Source organism: Pan paniscus, chromosome 5 (genome assembly GCF_029289425.2).
Source record: "Pan paniscus chromosome 5, NHGRI_mPanPan1-v2.0_pri, whole genome shotgun sequence".
Lineage (NCBI taxonomy): Eukaryota > Metazoa > Chordata > Mammalia > Primates > Hominidae > Pan > Pan paniscus.
The window spans coordinates 69265896-69274005 of NC_073254.2; positions in this window are offsets into that span (position 1 = coordinate 69265896).

The following is an 8110-nucleotide window of genomic DNA, read 5'->3' on the forward strand; positions in this document are numbered from 1 at the left end:
CACCGCTTATAAAACCATCAAATCTCATGAGACTTATTGACTACTGGGAGAACAGTATGGAGGAAACCACCCTCATGATTCAATTAACTTCCAATCGGGTCCCTCCCACAACACATAGGAATTATGGGAGCTACAATTCAAGATGAGGTTTGGGTGGGGATGCAGACAAACCGTATCAGAGAAATATGCTGCAATGTCATAGGGATCCTGTAATCATGTTGAGTCAACACCTTTAGTAAAAAATTCTCACATTATTAGGGAGATGGCACTATATATACATAAAAGCTTCTGAAAAGCCAAATTGTTGAATTTTTACTTATCTCTTTCATATCAAAGATAACATTTTATCATGTGCCTAATTTAGAATAATATGTTGAATCCCTAAATGTTCCATTTAATCAGCTTTCCTCTGGAATTAATACCTTGAAATCTATTTTTTTAAGATGCTACATAGTGTTCTATCAGTGCTAGTACCTAACCTGTCAATTCTTATCCAATCAGGTGTATAATAAATTTCTTCTGTATGCCATAGTTCATTAGGGTTCTGCTAGATCATTGTACCTTTTTGCCACTCATATATAAAGGATATTAATATCATACGGCTGAGCATTTGAATGAAAGCAGGATGAACCCCCAATAAACCTGAGCTGATAATGATCAGGAGAGAAGAGATTAGTCCCTTTTTATCTTCTGATAGAACAGAAAGAAAACACTAGAGACAGCTTTTGATTGGCCTTGCTAACAAATAAGGAGCAGTGGCATCCATGCTGGACTCCCAAGCAGCAGCAGTCCATGGGCAGCCCTCAATGTTGCCTTTCCACTAACCCAGGCTCACATTCTTCATGGTTGGTGTGCCTGTTCTGTCAATCCCAGTCCTGGATTATCCCAGTCTTGTTTCCTTCCACTTCTGCTCTGGCCCCTAAATGGTATTAGACCAAATGCAGAAATGACTGGCCAAACTTCCACTGGGTTCTTTTGTACTCCTGTGCAATTATTTCATATATCATCTGCTAATTTCACACCGTAGTGATTTCCCAGAACAACTGCTTCCTTGAGTCTCTGGTCTTACTCTCATTTTAGTCCTCTGTCTGAGCTAATGCCTTTAAAATCCATCTGGAGAAAACTTCCAAGTTTCTCTCACTTCTATCCATCATAATTTTGTTTCTATATTTACCTTTCCCTTTGGACAGGAAAGATTCCTCATGTTGTTTAAAGCTACCTCACTTGTAATAAACACTGATTTATTCCTCTCTCCCTTCTTGGATAACTTGTTTTCTCATCACTCCTTCCGTTTTAATTAGTAAAGTTCCTTTCTCTTCGGCTTGCAGAGGTCTCTCCTAACTTAATAACAACAATGAAACCCCTCACTTAATTTACTTGTCTTTTCTATTTAACTATCTTATTTTATTATAAAATGCCTGAAATAGCTACATGGTAGAGCTTATTGGGCCTGGACCATAGATCTAAAATTTGAAAAGCCTAAGTTTAAGAACTTATATCATTAATGTAATTATGTTTGCAAATAGTTTTTGAGAAGGAAGAAGAAAATGTTTATATGTGTAAATATAAACACATACACATTTATACACATATCTTCATACATGTATATGTGTAAACATATACAAGTGTAAACACATGCACATTTATACACATATAAACATTTTCTTCTTCCTTCTCCTCTTCTTAATCTTTGTTCTTCTTCCCAATCTCCCTTGTTCATAAGAAGTGATGTATATGTGCTCATTAATCCATTAATTGGCATCAAAATACTATAAAACTTTTTCTCAATTGGACAGTGTGGCTGCTAGTTAGAAGAAAATGACTCTCAGAGGAGCAAGCCCCACTCCTACACTAGCCAGATGGTATGGCAATGAGGTGATGGGTTCCTTTTCTCCTGGGTGGAAGAAAGGACTGCACGTATGAACATGAGGCAAAGCAAATAATCTAGAGGTGACTGAAGCATGACATCATAGTGAGCCTATAAAGCCACATATACAGTTTGCTCAATGGGGCAAAGTCTTTATTAATACAATTATAATTTAATAAATATAACATTGTTTTATTACTCTTTTGATTATCATTTACTGATGGTATCTGGAACACAGAATTTGACATATGAACACTCAATATACATATGACAAAGACAAAAGTACAAGGAAGAAAATGAAGAAATAACACTGGCATGATGCCAATGATATGGGAATTTATTATCAGAGTCAGTAAGTCAATTCTCTTTATCTTTAGGACCTGAACTTGGATAATATTCAGGTTCATAGATAGATGCAACATTTACTATGTTATTCAAAGTGGGAAATTTTATGAGCAAAAGTAGCAAAAGATTTAAACAAAAACTGTGTTATAAAAATTGTCACTCAACTTAGAGCATTAGTGCTAACTGTGCAGGCACTAAGAACATAGGAGCCTGTTGATATTTTTCTCATCTTTTACTGCAGATTTAAAAGTAAAATATTCAAACATTCAAATAACAACAATAAGTAAGTTCCAATATTTACTAGTCAGTTTCTAGCATGTAGTAAACCATAGAGACCCTACTAGTTGAATAACTTTGAATGGACTACTTTCCTGCTCTACCAACAAGGGCCTTGTTAGTGTGGCTATTCACAAAGATGGGGAATATATTTTTCCTTTCAATTTATATTTTTAAATATGCACATATGCCAGACACTGAGCTATATCCTAGAGATATACTCAATAAGGCAGAATCTGCCCTTGAAGATTGACAGTGGTGCAGAATATGAGATAGGCTATTCTTCAGTTTCAGACTTATGCACTAATATATACATATACATTTTAAAAATTATCTCATTTAAATTATTCATCACATCATTTCCCTCCATTGGTGCAGAAAATTAATCAAAGAGATTGAGGAAGAGAGAAACAGATTTAAAGCCAGATTTTATTAGATACAACTTAAAAATTATTAAAATATTGATTTACTCATCATTAAAAATATCTCTTTCCAGGAAATCCAAGGTCTTGCACTGTAACAAAGGAATTGCCTCATCTGTCAGTCAATTACACTCAACTCATTGAGAACATATGCCAATCATATCCCCATGCATAACAATCAATCAATCAACTAAAAAGTAACTGTACAGTGCATACAATGTAGGCAAAATGCCAAAACTCTCTTTTTTTATTGGCATTATTGGAGGTATTTGAATTTTTAAATGGAAAGTTACCAGTATGTAACCCTTTGTTGGAATGTTAGCTGTCAGCCATCATGAAACAAATACAGCACAAGAGCTAGAAAGACCACACTGTTATCATAATCTCCATTAAAAGCAAAATGATAGTTCCTTCAGCATTGAATCATTACCTTATATGACTTACAGTCAGTAAACTCTACTCACCAATATAATATTTCATGTATCTCCAGGCTTTTGTTGAAAGCCTTGTAACTGCGATGTCCTATCCATCTTACCCTGAAAATGTTAATTATGAAATTAGAGCTTACAAAGCTATGCCTGCCAGTAGAGTCATGTGATATCATGATGTCACATACCAGTAACTGAGCTTTGGTGTTTATGACTCATACTAGTAATCCATAATAAATCAGGCAGGCAGGGCTATTTGTGAGTCATTTAGCTATAAGATTTCCTTCTTGCTTGCTGAATGTTCCTGAAGAATTTGCATCTCGTATATGTTGTACATGGTTCACATTAATAAATTCATTGATTTAAAAATCTATGTTGCTAAGCAAAACCTTATATCAATCAGTGGTTGATTGAACTTGAGGACTGAGTTCCTTTTTTCCTTTTAAATATATACAATAAAGGAAAGCAATAATATTAGTCCCAGAAAAATTTGTAGTCTTTCCTTAAAATTGTGAATAACAACAGAAGTAAACCTGAATTATAAGAAGATATAAATTTTAATCTGAATTAGAATGTATCAATCATGTTCTAGAAACATATTATTCTGGAAGATGAGATAAATGGATCACTACAGGAACCTGTAATAGCCAACTTAATACATGGCAATGTTACTTCATTCAAACATTCCATTGACCTCATACACAATACATGATTTTTCTTTAAGTACAGACTGCTCACCTAGATTTACCAACAGAGTTAGATCTATTATTTATTCAAAGAAAACACAACGACCACAAAGATTACATGAAATTATTTTAATTCTACTGTTCTCTGTGATCTTTCTGTAAGACTAAACAATAAGTCAATAAAATTTGTCTGTGGTAAAACAAGGTTAATAATATGGCACTGCCTAATAGAAATGCTTGAGAATTAGCTAACTACTTGCCTTAAATTACACATAATATTTTAAATAAAAAGACTATGACCCTAATGTAGTTTAGAAACCACAGGAAAAGTACTAGCTACATATATGTATACCTAATTATTAAGATCATTATCTTCTATTCTGTCTTACTTGACAAGGGATTGAAGAAGGAAAATTCAATTCCACTATGCAATTTTTGTGATACTAGATTGGCAAAATTCTAACACTCAAGACAACTCTGTCCTTGGTGCTTCACTAGTGCCTCCTTCCTCAATCTTCAGCACTGCTGAGATATGCTTTTTCCTTTCTCCACTTACTTTCAAAAGCCAAGAGTCTGAGTCATTGCAGTAGGACTCGTGGTAAGGGCTGAATATGTATTGTGATTTTAGGGGGTTGAAAAGTCCTGCTGTCAGAATTCTGTACCTTTACAGTGCCATAAATGCTAGCATCCAGGTCACCTCTGTGAATCAAGCCCTGTCTCTAATTGGCTTCTAGTAAAATGCATGCAAGTTGATATGGTGAAGTTGAGGCGCCTGGAGAAAAAGTACTCATTAGCACACACCTCAACCACACCTTTGAAAAAAGAGCGGAAGCTTGAGTGCACATAATACAGAAGAACTACAATTGGATGACCTGTGCTTGGAGCGCCACTTAGGGAAGGCAAGACAGATAAGGCAAAAATGAGGTTGGCTATTGGCATGATAGGGAGGAACTAAACCATTCAGATAAGGCCCTGGAAAGAGAACTGCCTAGGAAGTTGACTGGAGAACTGTGGCCAACTCATATACCACACGTCTAAGTCAAGTTCTCACTTCTAAAGGGTGTAAAGCTCACCCAGGAATCTCTTAATTAGAATGCATATAATTGAATTCCAACAAAGAAAGGGTGATGCCATCTGAATAGGAATCAGTGTAAACTGACTTAGGTAGCAAATGTCACAGCATTTTTAGGATTCTTTCAGGCATTTATAATACTCTTGAGTTTTACATAGTTAAACTTAATATATAAATATGAAGATGAAACTAATTTGCTCTAAATTATTATTTTATAAGTTAAAAGTAAACTACATCAAACACAGCAAAAATTAAATAATAATAGAAGTGGATGAATTCAGGACAAAGCAGGTCAAAAGAGATAAGGTGACCTAGTACTACACAGTCAAGCAGACCAGGAATTGAATCCTAGTAACTCACCCTACTTGAAGTCTTAGTTTACTAACCTGTAAAATAAGTAAAATAAGATCTACCCATTAGGGTTATACATGAATTGACTAGTAAAGTGCTCAGTGAAATAGTAACCATCATTAGACAATTATTATTATTGTTGTTGCTACTACTGTAACCAGTATATACAATAAGGGCAAGACGTTTTCAAAGAAAGTATACAATTCTGTGAACTTTGGCACTCCGACACTGTTTTGAGGAAGAGACTGGGGTTGTGCTGTTGTTTGGATTTTGAGTAGATTATATGCGAAGGGAGCATTCTGTTAGTGGGAGGAGGCTTCATTTCACGAAAGAGGAAATGGTATAGTAGTTGAGCAGGCAGAAATAGCTCTGACATATTTTTTTTTTTTTTTTTTGAAACAGAGTCTCTCTCTGTTACCCAGGCTGGAGTGCAGTGGCATGAACTCAGCTCACTGCAAACTCCACCTCCCGGGTTCAAGCAATTTCTGGCTAACTTTTGTATTTTTAGTAGAGGTGGGGTTTCACCATGTTGGCCAGGCTGGTCTTGAACTCTTGATCTCAAGTGATCCATCTGCCTTGGCCTCACAAAGTGCTGGGATTACGGGCACGAGCCACCGTGCCTGGCCTCTCTGACATGATTTAAAGAGATAGTGAGTAGACTGATTTAATAAGAAAACAATTTTAAGTAGGCATGGGTAATATGGGAGAAAGGGTAAGTTGGGGCCTGATTATAAATGATCCTGAATATCTGCCAGCCCTTAGGCTTTTTTCTGTGGACAATTGATAATGACTTGGGTTATGATTAATAGGCCAGAGTGAGATGCTTGGTCATAGTCTGTTGGGCTATTCTCAATGCTGACATTTTAAATGGGTTATCAAAGACCTAGCCTACATAAGTAGCCAAAGAGTTACTCCAGAGCCAGAGAATTGAGAGTTCCATTCTATTCTTCACTGCGCAGATCACACTGGAAGCAGGGGACATGTTCACAAAGGATTAAACATGATAATTAGAAAACTAGAAACTTTGTCATCAAAAGGTCTGTGGAAAGGGCTGGGTGTTGTCAAACAAAAAGCTTATAGGCACTTTCTGATATCTGACAGAAAGGTTTTATTTCTGCCTATGAGCATAGGACAAATTGCAAAAGAATTCACTTTTCAGAATAACTGGTGTTCCAAAATAAAAAGAGGAGTTATTTATACTATATTATATAGCATAAATATTGTATCTTGTGTTTTCTGTAGCTAATAGTATATTACATTGTAGTAATTCTACTCTGTATTTATATTTCAAATAATTATTTAAAGTAGAAAATGTTAATTGGATAACATTTCAGTCATTTTGATATAGACCAGGCATTTCTGTGCTTGATAATAAGAGAAAGGAATTTTCTGGTATGTAGCATGATTCAAAGCTATCTGAATCTGTTTGTAAACTGTGTCTTTAAGGAATGTAAGGCATTTAGAAATACAAATCCTTCTGAGCTATGGAATGTGACAGGCTCAATGTCCAACCAGGGATGGGCTAAGCTAATAGCAAAACATCGATGTTTTCTTTTTTTTCAAATTCTATATGTTTAGCTTGGGAAGTGAATATTTAGGAAGGCCATGTTTAGCAAATGTTCAAGTAGTTAACAGGCTGTCATGTGGAAAAGGATAGACTTATCCTTTGTAGTGTCACAGAGTAGAACTAGTTCTGTCGGTAAAAGACACAAAAAGACCAATTTTAGCTTTGCATAAAAAAATTGTATAAAATTGGCTGAAAATAGCTTAGCTTGCTTCTTGAAGATGGGAATATTAATGCCAAATGTGGGTGATCAGTAATTTGTGAAGCAGGAAGGAGCTATCAATTAACTAATTCAGTAATTTTCATTCTGCTTGCATATTAGCATTACCAGAAGGTTTTTTTGTAAAGCTACACTGACACCAGGGTCCCACCTCAGATCAATTCATCAGAACCCCTGGTGTAAAGTCTATAGATATTGATGGCTTTATTAAGCAGCAGGGGTGTGAATCGAGACATTAGCTAAGGTAAGTCTATATGGTCCTACAGCATCCACCCTGTCTGTGCCATGAAGAAAGAAAGTACCACACAGAATCACTATTAGAAAAGTCTATCATAAAATGCTATGCAGAATGGATTGGGGGTAATCATGTTCATAGGCAACAAAAACAAGGTATGCTGTGAATCCAGCTGCCAGATGCTGGAGACTGCTACAAAGAATATGCATTGCTTTTATAATCCAAAAAATAAGTTATTTTAAATTAGCAGTAAATGATAAGAAAAATAAATGAAAATTTGAGACTATTCCAGACTTATCTTCAGTCCCACCTTTGCTCCCACCTCTACCCTTATTCCTGTCACATGCACTTATATTCTGGCCACAATCGGTTTCTCAAGATTCTGCAAATATTTTAAATAGTTTCACGCTCCTCTAATTTCAGTTATTGAAATCAATCTCCTAAGTTGTTACTTGGGAGGTTACTAAGAGTAAGCAAAGTTACTCTTAGGAGGTTTACTCTAGAGAGAGTTAAACTCTCAAGGATGGCTTTATGTATTGGGTCAACCAGTTCACTTAGTAAACATAAGTGCTTCATATACGAATTAGATAACAATCTGAAAATGAAGACCTGGCATTGTTGATCTGGTAACTCAGGATTTGTTT